Source organism: Lissotriton helveticus, chromosome 7 (assembly GCF_964261635.1).
Source record: "Lissotriton helveticus chromosome 7, aLisHel1.1, whole genome shotgun sequence".
Lineage (NCBI taxonomy): Eukaryota > Metazoa > Chordata > Amphibia > Caudata > Salamandridae > Lissotriton > Lissotriton helveticus.
Genome location: NC_136068.1, coordinates 529,606,030 through 529,619,337, shown reverse-complemented (window position 1 = coordinate 529,619,337; position 13,308 = coordinate 529,606,030).

Below are 13,308 nucleotides of genomic sequence, written 5' to 3'. Positions count from 1 at the left end.
ACTTGCCAGGAGCCATGATGGCATTGAACGGAGGCCAAAGAAGGTTGATACCAGAGCCACCCTGGGAAGCTGTACCTTCGCCCAGCAGCATCATGATATTGTTCTATTATGTTGCTAAATTGTATTCTTTCACTGTATTCTGCGCGATTTTCTCATGGGAACCCCAATCTCGCTAGGCGGTACCCAGAGATGTAAATAAGGCCTCCAAATAGTCTGTTCTGATTGGTGTGTTACCCAAATCCTACATTAGGACCAATCCAAATTGAGGGATTCTGACACTTTGCAACATTTGGGGGTGGTACACTGCCCCAAAACAGTATATCTACCCTGGGTTCGCCTAGGGAAATCGTCCGACTTGTCTGGTTTAGCTGACCTGTCACTGACCCAACGCACTCAATAGGTGACTGAAGATACAGAGAGCTGCGGAGCACTCTGTCCGAAATTGACCATAGATTAAGGTTTTACTGAACCTTAAAGTGCTGGCGGAGCACTTTGCTGGGAGTTCGCTGACCCAATCGGGGTCTTGATCGATAGCTGCAGAGAGGGTGGAGCGCAGGCGTTGCTTCCGAACTGCGGGTGCTGGTCCTGTCCTGAGGGTTTCCTGTCCTGATTCCTAATCTGAGGGTTTCCTGTCCTGTCCTGGGTGTCCATTCTGCACCTGCTGTCCATTGAGGGGTATCCTTCCTTGAGGGTTTCCTGTCCTTAACTGACCCGTGGCCAGGGCTTGGTTTCCACACCAGTCTAGGTAAATATTGCTCTGAAAATCTTTAAACCTTGCACCTTTCTATTTTCTGTCTTTTGTTCAATAAAGACACACCTTTGCTCATGTTAATTTTCCATGCTTTCCGCAACTATTGAAACGTAAAGTCATTTGCATTTATTTCTTAACGTGTTCCCATGTTACCCTACCTGTTAGAAATTATATTTTGCATTGCGGTTTGTCATTTTCTGATATGGTCTAGAACCTCCTTACTTAAACTGTCTAAAGAACTTTTGCCCTAAATGCATAGCATATTCCCGTTGCATCTCATATTAGCATTTCAATGATTACCCTGGCTTTATTTCTCTATAGTTATGTACTTTTCATTATCTTGATTATCGATTGTCTTATTCTTGTAAATCTAATGATCTCTGAGAACGAACTTTAGATAAACACTTTAAAACTTCCAGTTGTCCGTGGTCATTTTACAGATAAATTGAATGTTATTGGTTGGGTTTGTATTTTGCTGCCTTTCCCTTTACAGCTAGCTCCCTGATCCATTGTGGTCATAGGTACCCGTGTCGGTGGATGGTAAGTCGGGTACGCTGAAGAGTAACAGTAGGGAATTCACACAAATTGGTAGTAGAGCTTGAAGTCACCTGCTCAATGTATATGGTGAATTGAAATATATGGGCCCGAAGCCGGAAGCGGCGAAATTATTGGTCGGGTGACCTCGCGCGCTCTATCAGAGATCACCGATGAAGGACTGCTTTCCCCCCAGTTTATTGTGGACAGGGCACATCGGTCACTGGGTCCGAGGCCTTCGCCTGGGGCCACCCCCAGGCCCATTATTGCCCGTCTCCTCAACTATTGCGACAGGGAAGTTGTTTTGAAAGTGACCAGAGAAAAGAAACAACTTGCCTTTGAGGGTGTCACGTTTACCATCTTCCCAGATTTCACCATGCGAGTGAAGGAGGAAAGACGGAAGTTTAACGGCATCAAGCAAAAACTCCCACAAGCGCAGGTGGACTATGCGCTCCTCTATCCAGCGATGCTTCGAGTGACGCATCAGGGGAAGCAGACTATTCACACATCTCCACAATCCGTAGAAAAGTTTCTAAAGACACTACGACGACGAAACATGCAGGACAAGGACCGAGAGACAGAGGGTCAGGGCCGGACTGACAATTCCGGGCACCGGGCAATCCCCCGGTCGGCTGGTCCATATGGAGGCCGGTTTTGTGTCAGGGGCCGTTTTGTGACAGGGGGCCGGTTTGGACCCTGAACGTGCATAATGCTGGTGCTGCATCATACGCACCGTCGATGATTCTCCATGACTCACTTTGTGACCCGATTTCAGTTTCATTTAGCAGGCAGGCTAGTGAGGCTACTATGGTTATTATAATTTATTTAAAAAAAAAATCACCTGCACCAGCACCTCCATGCCGCGTGCAGCGCGCACGCAGATATCTCCGCTGCGGCGCCGCCACGTCTGCGCGTGGTTTCACAATTTAATCTTAGGGTGGGATCTGCCTGGTGATGTCATGCGCATTACTGTTTACTGGGGTCAGGGGGGCTCGGAACGCGCGATAAAATGCGCGCATGACATAGGGTGAGGCAGGGCGAAGCGAAGGTCGAGGAGGCAGGCACCTTAGAGGCCAGAGACTCTTACCAGTGAACTCCTACATAAAAAGAGGCCGAAAGGAAGAGAAAGAAGGCTTTATCCCAGCAGTAACCTGAAAAAGTTCCAAAACCAGCCTGGCGTAATTACTCATCTCAATGCAGAGAGTCCCAACCATTTGATCTCGTCAAGCAATAAATAAATCATGAACTTTAAACTGTAAATCCCACTTCACTAATCATAACCCATCTGTGCATAGTTGACACAATGGTTCCAGTAACAAGGACATCATCAAACAGAAATCCATATTCCGGCTGTCGTTTTGCCCTTACATCAGGGACACTGATAGCATTTAACAGTGCGTGGAACATACGCAATATTATACATGTGCAACGCACACAGCCTTACCTATTCTAGGTTGACAGCATTTGAGGATATATTCCGAGCCAAGCCAGACCCCTAGGATGTAAGAATTGTTCGGTTTCCAGGTGCCCTCTAACGCGGATGACAGACAAAACATTTTTTCTATATCAAATGATTTGCAATTGGTTGCCCAAAAGTTTAATCAATGTATGTCCAGCATTATATGCTGGATGAAGGACAATTAATTAAAAATCAATATGGACAAAACTGAGGTGCTAATTTTTGGACCACGGAATTCAGAATTCCATCTGGTCTAATGCTTGGTGGCCTACAGATTGTGGTCCCCTTCATGTACTGGCCTAAACTGCAAAAAATCTGGGGGTAATTTATGACGAGGGTCTAACCTTTGATGCCCCGGTTAGCCAGACAGTCAGCACCTGTTTTTACATCTTAAAAACCCTGAGGAAAGTACTGCAGTACATTCCATCTGAACTACATCGGCCCACTATCATCGCACTAGTCACCTCCTGGTTGGACTACTGCAACGCTCTGTACCGGATGTATGACGTTACAACGCATACTTTTACCACACATACCATTACAAGGCGGTTTTTACCACGCATACTATTACAACGCATAGCGCTTTGGGGTGCTGGATAGTGAATAGTTTAATTTACTATTCCAACTCCAGTCCCCGTGGACACTAGGGAAGGTTATTGGATAGTAAATTAACCTATTCCCTATCCTAGAGCGCCCCCCAGAGCAATGCGTTGTAATGGTATGCGTTGTAATGACCGCGTTGTAATGGTAGTGCGTGGTAAAAGATTCGTTGTAAAGGTTGTATACCCTCTGTACCTTAACATCAAGGCAAGATCCCGAACAAGCTTCAGGTGGTTCAGAACACTGCGGCAAGGCTGATTCTTAACATCCCAAAGTATCAGTCATCCAGGGAAGGAATTCGAGCCTTGCATTGGCTCCCCATCAGGAAGTGTATTTCCGTCAAAGTCTTCAATATAGTGTACAAAGCCATGCACAGCAATGGTTCGCCACACTTAAAACAATGTTTCAGTGGTACACTCCAGGGAGGACCTTGAGATCCTCCTCACAAAAAAACTGTTTTCTCCCAGATTTCATAGGCCAGATGAAGCACTCACTCCTTCTCTGTGGCAGCCACCAAACTCTGGTACTCCTTGCCTCCTTCCATTTCCAAGACAGACTCTCTCCCTGTCTTCAGGAAACTTTTGAATCTTTACCCCAGCTGAATGTTGCTTTTTACACCTGTGGGTATAAGTGCACTTTATAATTATTATCCTTTCCTATCCTAAGAAGACTAAAAAATAAGGAGAGAAGATGGAGAACAATGAATCTGCTCCCTCCTTCCCCTACAGCATATCAGCAGTGTCCCCACACTCCTCCCACTGCCATTGTCCGGGAGCGGGGGCTTCCAACAGCCCAAACAAGAAATTCATGTTTTCATAGTAGAATTATAATTAGAGATGTATTGGGACTTGTCTCTTTGTGTTGCAGAAACATCATTTTTGGGGTTGGTCTTATGCATCTTTTTCTGTTTCACAACCGCCAGGCATCAATGATTCTCTGAACACCCTCATCATCATCTCGCCCATCTATCTGTTGGTCCATAATGTCTCCGTAGTTGAACTCTCCATTCTCATAACGTCCCTCTCTTCAAAGAATTTCTCCAGACCCTCCAACCCCTTCAACTTGGTTGTACGACCACCCAGTTTAATGAGCTTGAGTTGCTGGGTCTTATAAGCAATGTTTTATGTCTCCTTTCTTTAGTTGAGGCCTGAGTGACAGGAAGTGTTTTATTTTTTGAATTTGTTTCCCATTAAATGTTGGCAGTAAAAACACCTGGCTGTTTTTATATGTATACAGTCCAGTTTTTTCTCAGTGGCAATGATTTGGCTGGCTTGTTAGTGCCCTAGGTGCCAGCAGGTGAGGATTTGTAGTAGCCAGTAAGGAGTCTGTTTGTATTGCAACTTGTAGGCTCTCTGGAACTACTGGGGTAGTCACAATTAATAGCCATGAAAGTTGGGATCAAGGTGCCAAGAAGCTTCAACATATCATCCTGTTCTACTTTCTCAGGTATTCATTTTATGCATATATTATCTCCTCTGATTCTATCCTCCAGGTCAATTGTTTTCGAACGCAGTGCCCAAATGTTCAAGACTTACTTCAGTTAATGATCCCACCTGGTTTCCACATCTGAAACCATCTCTACCACTGTTCCAGTGATACCAATTTGGACTGGAATGAGGTGATTTCTCAACGGAGGGATTACGCATCGTTAGATGTGGCCGCTATTGCATCATTGCCTGTACTTAAAAGTACTCTGATATCTGTTAGTTCTTTTTTTTGGCTGAAAAATGCTCTGTTGAAAAGAAAAAGAATACTGATAGCGTTTCTTAGCAGCAGAGTTATATAAATGCCATACAAATACACAAAATCCATAGAAGCAAGATAAAAAAGGCCCAGAAAGAATAGGGAGAGAGAAAAGGAAGAAGGGGGAGGGAGAAAAAGATATCTGGCTTGAAGAAGGAATTTAGAAACATGAGAAACTACATGAAGTAATACATACCAATGCGAATGATAACAATAAACTTTCAGAAAATACAAGCATTTAAACATTGATACAGTATACAATAAAAATAATACACTATAAGTACAAAGAATTTGAAAATACAGATTAGAGTTGGTTTAGGAACTTCATCAGCAATAAAATTAATTGATTTGCTTAGAGAGCTATATTTATTAAGGAAACTTGTAATAGGTGACAATAGTTGCTCTCGCTTCATTGCTAATGAAATAGGATAGAGATAGGCTCTGCCCATCAGTGATGGAAACATAGAGCATACCCCATGCTTTATAACTGACATTTGAAGTATTCTTCCAATGAGTAGTAATATGATGGAATGCCACAGCAAGCAAGAGATCTACAAGACCTTGTAAACCTGGCAATGCGCCAAAATGTTACACCTCTCCAGGAGAGGCGTAACAAGGAGAAATATCTTTATCTCTCCTGGTTACTTCATCTTTCTATGTGTGCTGCATTCTGCAGCACACATAGTAAGGGGAATATGCCTCTCAGGATTGTTTTTCTGCAGGGTAGTGTCCCTTCCTGCAGAAAAAGAATCCTGCATGCAACGCAGGCACCTGGTGCAAGGGTGCCTGTGTTAGCGCTAGGCATTAGTGAGAAACCCCCCGTGGTGGGTTTGTCCTGCCTGAGAGTTTGGCTCTTCCCATGAGGATACTACTCGGGTGTTAACGATTATTTTGTGGGCAGAGAGGGCTCTGAGCATGTCCTCACTGACGAGGCAGTGTGGAAGTGTGTGTACCTTCCTACACGGGCTAGGAAAAGGCACTGACACAGTGTTCTGGAACATGGGCCGGCCTGCCATTGCAAACCTGGGAGTGTGCATTTTGCTCCTGTCGAGTGTTAACTAGGTGCCCGGCCTGTCATGCAGGCCTGGGTGCATGCAACAGCCCTCATGCTTTTTAGAATCCATATCCAGCCTGCCGTTGCAGGTTTGAGGTTATACCCTGGCACCTATGGCATTTTGGATAGGCTTCCGACTGGCCATCGCTGGCCGATGAGTGCATACCTGCATCCCCGGTGCTCTTATACATGGGGCAGGCCTGCTGTTGCTTGCCTATGTCTGCTAACTTACACCCAGGGTGCTAGTGGCAAGATTCCTAGTTCGCTGTTGCTGGCTAGGTATGCGCGATTACACCTGTAAGGGGTCACCCTGTGTCCGAGTTGGCCAGGAAGGGCCATGTGCACACACTCACCTGTAAAGGTGTCAGGGCCTGGGTTAGCCCATGTTCCCAGCCTACCATCGCAGACCGGTGGGTGTGCACTGGCCATCGCAGGCTGTGCATAAGCACTGGCACCCGTATTAGGTGAATCTATGTCCAGTCTGTCATTGCAGACTGGGGTGGGCTAACTTGCACCTCTTGTGCTGAGGACTATGTGTCCAACCTGCTATTGCAGGTAAGTGCGTGTAATATCGCATTGCAGGAAAGTGCATGTAATAAAAAGTGCCCAGTTAGTGAGGAATACCTGTGGGTGTTTTCACTACCTATGAGGCTTGCTCTTCCCGTAGGTTAATGTGGGGAAGTGGTTAACATTGCTTCAGGCTATAATGGTGAATAGTGGATTACAGTGGAGCACCTCACAATGGTTCAAATCAATGGATTCGTAGTGCCAAAACCTTTCCAGTGGTAAATGTGATAGTGGCATTACTTGCATAGAAATGCCACTTATAGAATATGCAAAAAGAACAGATGATGTATGGAATGCTAAACAAATCAATCATTCACCCCAGTCACAGATCTGGGTTAAATCCATAGTATTTTTGCATGCCACGCAGTTCCAGTTTAGACCCAGCCATATGTAAATCAGTCTTTACCTTGTTTACCATCAGAGCTGTCCATCCTGAACTGTGAGGTCAGGTCCTCCCTGGACCAGAAACAAGCATCCTGGGACCAGTTTCGGGGTACCATCCCCCATCAGCTAGGCTAGTTTGATTCTTTTGTTGTAGATAGCACAGGTCCCACGTTTGGGCATATCCTTCCCACTTAGGGTACCAGTGGCACCACATTAGGTTGCTGAGTGCGTAGGTGTGCGAGAGCATTCTGTAAGAACTGTCCTGGATACCTGTCTAACCGTGTAGCGGTGCAGAGTGATTTTGTTTGAGTGGTAAGGCTAGTGTGCGGACCACCTGTGACTCGCAACACTGGCCGGCAATGCCACGTTATAAAGGCACAATACATCTGACATTGGGTTTTCCCACGTGGCTCCAGCCTGCGGTGCTACTAAAAAGTGTTCTTGTTTTTGTATGTACATAATATTGATATCATTAGGACCTGCAGTGTGCCATATAACTGTGTGGGACTGTATTATCAGGATTTTCAGGGCAGGCCTGGGGTGGACAGCATGTCGCACAGCATAAGGATGCTCCTTCTGTGGGAAGGGTTAGATAAGGAATTGTCCACACGTACATACTGTTGATATCATACAGACACTGGTAGGCATAGTACTGCTAGAAATATTACCGAATGTGTTTTACGGCGCATAAGTACCTGATGTTCATGTTATACTAACTGATTATGTGTGTTGAATGCAAACTTTTTTTACACACATCCTGTGTGAAGTCTCTTTTGTGACGCTCGGTTATTTATCGCAAGAGTCTGCTGTGCCTTTGCTTTGCTAATTGTTTCTGGATTAAGCCTTACTGCTAAGTTTGAAGCTACCCAAGGGTGGGCACAGGTTATACAGCGCGTGTACACCCACCCTTGATGGGAGCTGTAGGTTCTGCCTGACTGGGGCATCCCTTCAGCCAACCAGAAAGTGCTGGTTCCAACACCCTACTTTTTAAATGCCATTCACCCTGCCCTATGAGCCTTTAGGGCCTATATTCAAGGTGACTTACAAGTATCAAAAAGGATGGTTTAGGTCTGGCAAAGGTTAATTTTGCCAGGTAAAAATTGCAGTGTAAAACTGTACTACAACCTGCAATGTCAGGCCTGAGGCAAGTTTTGCAGTGCTACTTTAGTGTGTGACAAATGAGCCTGGTAGCCCACTACTTTCATTTAATTTACAAGCCTACTAGGGACTTACAACTAAAATAAGTGTATCAATTGGGTATATGCATATTTCACAATGTTTTGTAGAGTGAGCACAAGCACTTTACCATGGGTTAGCAGGACAAAAGTGCAGAGTCCTAAAAATTAACAAAAACGCGTTCAGCAAAGGAATCCAAACATCTGGGGTGACCCTGCAGAGAAGGCGTGGTCCAACACTTGTAATGTAATAATGCCTTGAGAAGTTCAGCCTGATATATGGAGGTCTTTCAGTGAATGCCCTTCTGAAGGCATTCAAATCACAGATAACCCTATTAACTCTCTATTGATATCCTGATATGATGTTAGTTTTAGGCCTGGGCGATAAACTCTGCTCCACTCGTGGACTTTGCGGAATTCTGGAAATCCGCACAGGAGCGCAGGATTTCGGAATTTTTCTAAGCAGAGGGGGTTTTTTCAGCTTGCGTGCTCGAGTTTTCTAAACCGCAAGCACCAAGAGTCCCGGGCCACTTCTAAGCACGGGCGTGACTTCTCACACTGCTAGCGAGCTCCAGCAAGACTTTGCACTAACTCGCACAGCTTTTGGCAGTGACGGCACTAATCTAGTATTCATAGTGCCGATCACGATTGCAAACGGAGCGGTAAAGTGGTTTTTCTGCTTGAGAATGCAGCTGAGAGGCATTTAGATTGAATTTTCTGCTCACGCTGGCAGTTAGAGTTTTGTATTTTGTACGAGAAGCCATTTTTTGAACAGTTTTTTTCAAACAGGAAGGAAGTGCCCCAGAGACTCCAACTTCCTGTTCCAGCAGGCTCCTCCCAGTGCTTTGTCCCTCTCCTGGATTTAAGGTTTTATTTTGGAGATATCACAAGTAAGTTAAAAACTGTTTTATAAGGGTGTTGTCTGTTTGATTGGAGGCATGCGTCTGAATTTGTTTGTACTTTTGATTTTTAAAATTGTATTACATTTGTTTTATTGGGGTGTGGCCAAACACGGATCGAAGATGGCTGCAAAGTGTGAAGCTCCTCTGACTGTCCCTTCCCCGCGTCTATCCTGAGTGACGATCCGGTCCGTTCGACAACGGCCCTGGGTATCGGAACAGCGGCGGTTTCCATCCCGCCTACACCTGTCCGCCTCTCTCGCCGTATGGGGAGATATCACCCTCAGAGAGTTGCGGCCCACTAAGGAACTGTAAGCCGGGATCCACAGTGACTGGAGATGCCGGTGGAGGTCCGGCCGGCCTGACGTAATCACGCGATCGCGCCGCATCCTGGAGGGGCCGCTGGGATCTTCCTGCAACATCGCAACGAGGATGCACCTGAGGCCTGCGGCGGCGGCGGTGACCAGGGATTTGAGCTCTGCACTCGATGAGGAGGAAGGGTGCAAGTATCTCCCCTGACATACAGAGAAACAACCAACGCGAGTACGTTAATGGTGGCAGCGCGCTCCCAGCATTGGCAGCTCTCCCTCTGTCTGCCTCACTGGTGTTGATTTCTACTGCAGATACGGACCGGCGGCGGCCTAGCAGTGCCAATTTTGGGCCTTTTGGTGACATTGTGTGTCCCCCCAGAGGCCTAGAGGGGGCCGTGAGGGGGTTGGTGGCCCTCTGTGCTCTGTCCTGGCACCAGGACAGCCCAAAGCCAGCAACACTGTAGTGGCTTCCCAGAGGGTCTGTGGGGGACGCTCTGCTGACACCCTTGGAGCCCATGTCTATCTGAAGTGCTGGACCCTGTGGTTGCTGCTGTTGCTGGGGACCAAGTTGAGAGGCCCATCTCCCGGGTGGGAGCTGGAATTGGAGCTGGATTGCTTGATGCCCGAGCCCTGAACGTGAACTCCTGGCCGGTTGGCTCCTCTGTTACGCAGTGTGAGAGGCCGTGCTTTAGCCTGTCCCGGGTGCCTCGGGCTAGTTGTAGGCATACTTTGGACACTACAATGGAGCGTTCCGAAGGATCCAGGTCCCGTGGGACGAAACCAGTGCAGACCAACAAACTGGATCGGTACACGGTCTCCAAGGACACATAGCAGAATCGTCTGTCTAGGGAGCCTGGGGGACGAAGAACAGGAACTTTTGCTAAGGGACGGTATGGAAGCCATCACAGGTGTAAAAACTTTGTTGGAGCACAAAATGTATACTATGGCAATGGACATCAACCTTATTAGGGCCGATCTGGGGTAGCTCAACGAAAAAGTCAAGCAGGTAGAAATAACAACCTCTAGTCTCGTTGGCAATGTCACACAACTGTAAAGGGAGGTCAGCGAGCTCTGGGACTCTCACAATATCACAGACCTCAAGTTGGATGACTCAGAAGGCCGTCTCCGGCGCAATAATCTCTGCATCCTAGGTGTTCCGGAGAAATCGGAGGGGCAATCCCCAGGCCTGTTTGTTGAAGGTCTTATCCTTAAACACTTGCCACCCAAAGGCCTCAGCAAATTTTTTGTTATCGAACGTGCCCACAGGGTTCCGGGCGGCCGCCCCAAACCGGGCGCTCCCCCGCGGCTTATGCTGGCTTGGGTGTTTAACTTTCGTGATAGAGATGTTATTCTCCAGAACTCTAGAGCGGGGGCCTCCCTTTGTTATGAAAATGCTGACATATCCTTTTTTCCGGACTTCACGCAGAGAGTACAGAGGCAAAGGAGGGAATTCCTTGCTGTTAAGTGTGACCTTAGAGAGAGGGGACTGAAATACTCCATGCTGTTCCCGGCGCGCCTCCGGGTTGAAGCAGAGGGAAAAGCGTGGTTCTTTGATCAACCTGAAGCTGTGGCAGAATGGATCGAATATCGCAGAATGAAGAGCCCGGCGAATCGTGGTGCCGGAGAAAGTGCGGACACCTAACCAGCTTGAGATATAGACGTGGAGGATGGCAGCTCTTGAACTGAGTAACGGAACTTTGCTGTGGGGTGGGCCTGGGAGGGTGGGGTATTTGTTTCTGATTGTTGGGGCTGGCGGATTTATAGGGTCTTGAATTACATGCCTTTTTGGGACGCTACCTGAGATGTGGACAGGGGTGGGGACACGGAGAACACTATTCCTCCCCATGTTTCTTCCTTTTGGAATTTTTCGATGGCGACAGGCACTCGGCAAGTTCCCAATGGGCAGTTTTAAGCCCAGAGTGCAGGGCAGCGGGATGGGGGTTGTTGGGTCGGGGTATTTTGTTATGTTATTATAGTATTCATAGTTTCAGCTGCGTCTATTGTGATCTTACGAGGGGAAGTGAGCACACCCATTGCACGCTCCGTAAAGGAGGTGAAGACAATTTTCGAATGTTATAACTTACTGTGGCAACATGTTGGGACTGAGGGATTAAATTGTTAAGCTGGAATGTCAATGGGTTGGGGGACAAGATAAAACGTAGTGTGGTCCTTCAATACATAAAGCGCCAGGCCTCTGACATTATCCTACTCCAAGAAACCCATCTAATTAATAATGCATGTAAGGTGTTGCACAGGGGGGTTACATGATGTTGGCCCATGCAGGAGTCACCACAGGCTCCGGAGGGGTAGGCATACTGATGAAGAAGTCCTTCCCCCTTGTAGTACAGGAAACCTGGACAGGCGACAGGGGGCAGTATGTTCGGGTCTCGGGCACCTGGGAGGGGCATCCTATCACATTCTTGTTCGTTTATGTGACTCTGGGCCTCCAAGCTGCCACCTTTAGGGACCTGGGAACACTATTATTGAACGTGCCGGAGGGTCTGTTACTGTTGAGGGGTGACTCGAACTCAGTGGTCTCAGGCACACTGGATCTTCACCCTCCACGTGAGATTGCTCTCTCCTCTAGCTGGCTACCCGATTTCCTCGAGGCTATGAGACTGGTGGATGGTTGACTGGCCTTTCATCCTGACACTCTACAGTACGCCTTCCATTCCAGGGCACACTGCAGCCTATCACGGATTGATTATTTTTTGATTCCTGCATCTCAACTTGCCCATGTTCGAGAAGGTAAACATCTTGCGAGAGGCATCTCTGATCATTCGACGGTTTGGCTCCATGTGGCTTTTAATTATAAACAAGTGGGAAGGGTGCCCCCTATTAACCCGTGGTACCTTCGGGATCCTCACATCTGTAGGGAACTCCTTGCGGCTATGGACAAATATTTCATTGAAAACGAGAGCTCTGTGGCATTCCCGCAGATGCTATGGGAAGCCTTCAAGATGGTAATACAGGGCCAGGCCCTCGTTTTGGTTTTGAGGAAGAAGAAAGAGCACCGGAGGGAGATGGAGGCCATAGAGGTGGAGGTCAGGCAGTTAGAACTAGACCTAGAATCGAACGTCACACCCGATAAACTCCACCTTCTTAAACTCAAGCAGCAGGACTATCGAGCACTGGCGACTGACCAGGCTAAGGTCCTGAGGAGAGCGGCGCAGGGGTGGTTATATGAGGTGGGTGACACAACTGCGAAATTACTAGCATGGTTGGACAAAAAGGATTGGGCAAGCAGGCTAGTGTCGGAGCTCCACAGACAAGGTGGTAGACCCATTACGGACCCGCAAGACATAGTGGACCTGTTTGCAGCCCAGTTTGATACAGTCTACTCGTCGTTTGCTTCTCATTCTAAAGAGGATTCAAACCAAATGCTTGCTGATATAGTATTGCCCAGACTGTCAGTAGACGACCTTGATTTCATGGAGAGTAACTTATCTAATGAGGAAATAGCAGCAGTGATCAGGTCCCTTGCATTGGGCAAGGCCTCTGGCCCTAATGGGTTGCCGATCGAACTTTACAAACTTAAACCAGACAGAATCGCCCGCACCTAAAGGCTATGTATGAGGACTCTAGAGACACGGGGCTCCTGCCCCTAGACCAAAGGACGGCCACTATTGTGACTACCCATATGGAAGGGAAACCTAAAACTGATTGCAAATCCTATTGACCGATTTCCCTATTAAACGCAGAACCCAAGATTCTGGCCAAACTCCTGGCCAACTGGCTTTTAACAGTGGTCGAGACCCTAGTTCAACCGGACCAGTCCGGTTTTATTCCGCATTGCAACACTGCACTTAATTTGCGCTGGGTGCACAGTGT